Source organism: Citrus clementina, unplaced genomic scaffold (genome assembly GCF_000493195.1).
Source record: "Citrus clementina cultivar Clemenules unplaced genomic scaffold, Citrus_clementina_v1.0 scaffold_275, whole genome shotgun sequence".
In the NCBI taxonomy this organism is placed as follows: domain Eukaryota; kingdom Viridiplantae; phylum Streptophyta; class Magnoliopsida; order Sapindales; family Rutaceae; genus Citrus; species Citrus x clementina.
Window position 1 is genome coordinate 8,422 of NW_006262357.1, and position 5,288 is coordinate 13,709.

The following is a 5,288-nucleotide window of genomic DNA, read 5'->3' on the forward strand; positions in this document are numbered from 1 at the left end:
GGGTTAGAAACAAAAAAAAGAATTTTAAATGTCTTGAATTCAAAAATGAAAAAAAAAAACAAATAAATAAATAAATAAAATCGTATTTTATTATCTAATTAAGAGTAAGATATTTATTGTTGATCAATATAGAATTGATAAAAAAATCCAAATTCGCTAATATATATCATCGCTAGATTCTCGTAATTGTTAGATTAATCGTTATGTTCTATATCTATAGTATTCAACATTTATTTGAAATTCGATTCTCTATTTTATTCTTTATGAATAGCTAAGAATAAAAGGTTAATAGATAAGATCCTAGGATCCCTACGCATGTAAAATTTCTCTTATTTAAGCCCGCTTAGCTCAGAGGTTAGAGCATCGCATTTGTAATGCGATGGTCATCGGTTCGATTCCGATAGCCGGCTTTTCTCTATTTGTTTGATTTTTTACATGATTGATAATGTCTTTTGAAAGAAAAGAACATTGAAAAGGCTTCTTCCAAGGATCATCGATCCAGTATGTTGTAGGAGCTTCCAATTATGAATAAAAGTTGGAGGAAGTTCGATTTCGGCAGAATAAATCAAGAAAAGGAACCCTCTTTTGATTTATATTTCTATATGCGTATACAATACAAAAAGGGGTCTGGAATTTGATACAAATCATCTTAGTATTCTTTGTAGTACAATACTTCAGCGGATTTTGCTTCATTTATCATGTAGCTCAGTTTTAATTTAGGTTTATGAAATTCAATAAAATAAGGAGTCTTTATGTCACGTTACCGAGGGCCTCGTTTCAAAAAAATACGCCGTCTGGGGGCTTTGCCGGGACTAACGAGTAAAAGGCCTAGAGCCGGAAGCGATTTTAGAAACCAATCGCGCTCCGTAAAAAAATCTCAATATCGAATTCGTTTAGAAGAAAAACAAAAATTGCGTTTTCATTATGGTCTTACAGAACGACAATTACTTAAATATGTTCGTATCGCCAGAAAAGCCAAAGGGTCAACCGGTCTGGTTTTACTACAATTACTTGAAATGCGTTTGGATAACATTCTTTTTCGATTGGGTATGGCTTCAACTATTCCTCAAGCCCGCCAATTGGTTAACCATCGACATATTTTAGTTAATGGTCGTATAGTCGATATACCAAGTTATCGTTGCAAACCCCGAGATATTATTACAGTAAGGGATGACCCAAAATCTAGATCTCTGGTTCAAAATTATCTTGATTCACCCCACCATGAGGAATTGCCAAAGCATTTGACTCTTCGCGCATTCCAATATAAAGGATTAGTCAATCAAATAATAGATAGTCAATGGGTCGGTTTGAAAATAAATGAATTGCTTGTCGTAGAATATTATTCTCGTCAAACTTAAACCTAACTAAAATAACGGGCTCGTACAAATTTCCCCTTTCACCTAACTTAAGGAACGGGATACAAGGTAAGGAGTTTGATCCGTGGAGTTTTTTTTTTATCCCATTCATGTATCATAGATCCGAGGGTAGATTTTTATCCCCTGCCTGCCCCTTCCCTTTCTTTCCCGTAGGAATTGAGAATCTAGCTCAAAAAAAGGTCTGACTGCTTCGGTATTCATTCTTTTTTGCTTGGATACATTCCGGTCAGTAACATTGATGAATTAGGTCAAGGTACGGAAAGAGAGGGATTCGAACCCCCGGTAAACAAAAGTCTACATAGCAGTTCCAATGCTACGCCTTGAACCACTCGGCCATCTCTCCTACACAATGATTATGACCGAGAACCCGCGTGAATAGCGAGTTGTTCAAATTCGATTGGTAGATGGGTACGGACAATCGAATCCGTTCTAACTAGAAAAATAGAAACCCTTTCAGCAAAGAAAAAATTCTTCCTTTGAGTCTGGGGAAAAGGATAACTTTTTTGTTTGTGAAAAACTGTTCAAAACAAAAAACAATAAGGCTATATATCTTGTTTGCAAAGATGGCGCTCCTTTTTTTTTTTTTTTTCTGATATTTCTACCTGATTTAATCAATGAGTTGGAACGAATCAACGGATCGGTCTATTTTTTTTAACACGTCTGCTTTTATGTTATTTTGTACTGTACAATTCCTTTGTTTGTGGGATCATTTTCTCACAAGAGGTAATGAAACGAATTATAGAATGGATTTTTACCTATGCCTAGATCGCGGATAAACGGAAATTTTATTGATAAGACCTTTTCGATTGTAGCCAATATATTATTACGAATAATTCCGACAACTGTAGGAGAAAAAGAGGCATTTACCTATTACAGAGATGGTGCGATTTGATTAGTTTTTTATTTACCCCTTTCGGTCTTAGAAGAAAGAAAGACAATTCGGGATAGAAAAAAAAAAAAAAAAAAAAGATTATTGAAAAAATCTACGCTTGTTGAAGGTGAAGTTTATAGATAAAACCATTCCTTCTGTCGTGTATCCCCGATTAATGCAGCCTCAGATGCTTCAATTGTCGATTCTAGTATTGAGCGAAAGGTTACACCTATGGGTTCTGTATTGCAAGTCAACCCTACTACACCAGTACCAATAGGCGGCATAGGGGAAGAGGCGCTACGTCTAGGAATCAGCAACACGAAAACTTTGTTATAAACTGCCCCCTTTCCTTAGCGGGATCGGGACTAAGAAGAATGGTTGGGATAACAAACATCCATCTCGTTCGTACTGTGGATACCCGTATAACCATCGAAGACTGTTGAAGTGATTAATTCCTGTAAATTAAGGGGCGTTGAGAACAAAGAAATTGTTGGAGTTTCCGGTTTTATCTAGTACCAACACGCGTGATATTAAGAAAAAAGCTTTTGCAGGAAGGTTGGCTAGAGATTTCTTGTAAAAACATTAGCCCCACTTAGTTCATAATGAGAATATTTCAATCTTTTTTGATTTCATGGATTATTCTCATAATGCACATAAAGGAGGAGCCGTATGAGATTTTCATCTCATGTACGGTTTGAAACGGAGAATTCTTTGAATCGAATGACGACCGTAACGGATGTCAGCTCAATCTGAAGGCAATTATGCGGAAGCTTTACAGAATTATTATGAAGCTATGCGACTAGAAATTGATCCTTACGATCGAAGCTATATACTCTATAACATAGGCCTTATCCACACAAGTAACGGAGAACATACAAAAGCTTTAGAATATTATTTTCGGGCACTAGAACGAAATCCGTTCTTACCACAAGCTTTTAATAATATGGCTGTGATCTGTCATTACGTGCGACTATCTCTACTATAGAAAGAAAAAAGTAAAAGAAAAAAAAAAAGAGGGGGGGGTAAAGAGCAAATACACTAATAAATACTAGAAAAAAAAAATAGGCTTTCTACATATGCATCGTGCAAAAACGATTTTTATCAGCTGTAGCAAAGAAAGAAACTTCATAGAAGTCGAAATATGAAGAAATCGATATGCCTAGATAGTTTATTCTATGGATAAAGGATCTAATTGATAGAGGAAGCACCGTAAAGATCAATTCGCGAGGTTTTGGGCCGATGCCGATCCAATAAGAACTGCTTATTTATGTCATGATATGAGATAAAAGTAAGGAATCCACTTATGTAATAAAGTCGATCCCCTAAGGTATTGAGCAGCGGTGTAGCATCAGATCCCAAAGACAGTAAGCCTTTTCTTTCTTAGGAAGAAAGGGCTTTTTCAAAGATTCTATATCAATTTTTATATGAAACCGAGATAGATACCTTTCAGAAAATTCTAACTATAGTGGAAATGCTTCTATGTTATTCTTCTGACGGTGGGAGAAAAGATAAAATGAAAGCAAAGCTGATTATTAATTTAATCAAAAGTCAAGTTTGAAACTCATGCTCATGGAATTAACCTCTTTTGGTTAACCCCCCCAAAAAAAGAATAAAGATAAAGATCGATCTATGAGAAATCTCATTCAATTCGATATACTAGATTCAAAAACCCGGGACACCAAAAGAATTGATTGCCGAGCCGTATGAGGCGGGAAACTCTCAAGTACGGTTCTAAGGAAGGGAATTGAACCACCTATTCCGACCGGGGGGAACAGGCCGTTCGACAGGGAGATTCTGAAATTGCGGAGGCTTGGTTCAATCAAGCTGCCGAGTATTGGAAACAAGCTATTGCGCTTACTCCTGGTAATTATATTCAAGCGCAGAATTGGTTGAAGATCACGGGACGTTTCGAATAAGAAACTCTCTGTTTATTTATTTAGAATTTTATTTCTTTAGAATTTCGATATCTATTTTCGTTTGGTATAATTAAAAATTAATTGTCTGTTAGCCCTATCAGTGGAATAGAAAAGGGATCATTTATCTGGTAAGAAACAATCAAGGAATTTCATTATATCCTTTCTAAGATCGTTCTATTTCGTCTGGGATTTCGTAAGGATAAACGATACAGGGATACGGTAGAAAATGTATTTTTCTCCTATTCTATTCAAATTAATAAAAGAGACCCCTCGCAGGAATGTCTCTTATCCTAGTAATTACTAATGACTGCTTGGAATAAAGTAATATGTTCTATATACGCCATTAAAGTAGCAGCTTCATTTCGGGACTTCTAATTGAGATATGAATACACTAAGGTTGTACAAAAAAAGGGTTTTTGACAAATTTTAAGCCCGTAAAGGGTTTTATAAGATTAAAAAATATTCAAAAGGTCCGTTGAGCGCCTCCTGGATATGTCATAATAGATCCGAACACTTGCCCTGGATCGACTTCCAGACATAATTGCTCTAGTGAATAACTAAAGAAAATAAATAGATGGGAGATAGAAGTAGAAGAGAAAGAAACTAATTCTAAGCATCTCTCATAGGTTCACTAATCACTGGACTGACTGTTGGCGGGTTTCTTTGTATGTGTTGTCCGGAAAGAGGAGGACTCAATGATTATTCGTTCGCCGGAACCAGAAGTAAAAATTTTGGTAGATAGGGATCCCGTAAAAACTTCTTTCGAGGAATGGGCCAAACCGGGGCATTTCTCAAGAACCATAGCTAAGGGACCTGAGACTACCACTTGGATCTGGAACCTACATGCTGATGCTCACGACTTCGATAGCCATACCAGTGATTTGGAGGAGATCTCTCGAAAAGTATTTAGTGCCCATTTCGGACAACTCTCCATCATTTTTCTTTGGCTGAGCGGAATGTATTTCCACGGTGCTCGTTTTTCCAATTATGAAGCCTGGCTAAGCGATCCTACTCACATTGGACCTAGCGCACAGGTGGTTTGGCCAATAGTGGGCCAAGAAATCTTGAACGGTGATGTGGGCGGGGGTTTCCGAGGAATACAAATAACTCTGGGAGTGGGAGAAA

At 36.7% G+C, this 5,288-nt stretch overlaps 2 non-coding genes across 2 annotated transcripts; one reads left to right on the top strand and one right to left on the bottom strand.

Moving 5' to 3' along the window:
* The first annotated feature begins 337 nt into the window (after nt 1–337).
* Nucleotides 338–410, top strand: TRNAT-UGU. Its single transcript has one exon. It is a non-coding gene; the product is annotated as a tRNA-Thr (tRNA).
* Nucleotides 411–1,632: 1,222 nt separating this feature from the next.
* Nucleotides 1,633–1,719, bottom strand: TRNAS-GGA. The gene has a single exon. It is a non-coding gene; the product is annotated as a tRNA-Ser (tRNA).
* Nucleotides 1,720–5,288: the final 3,569 nt, after the last annotated feature.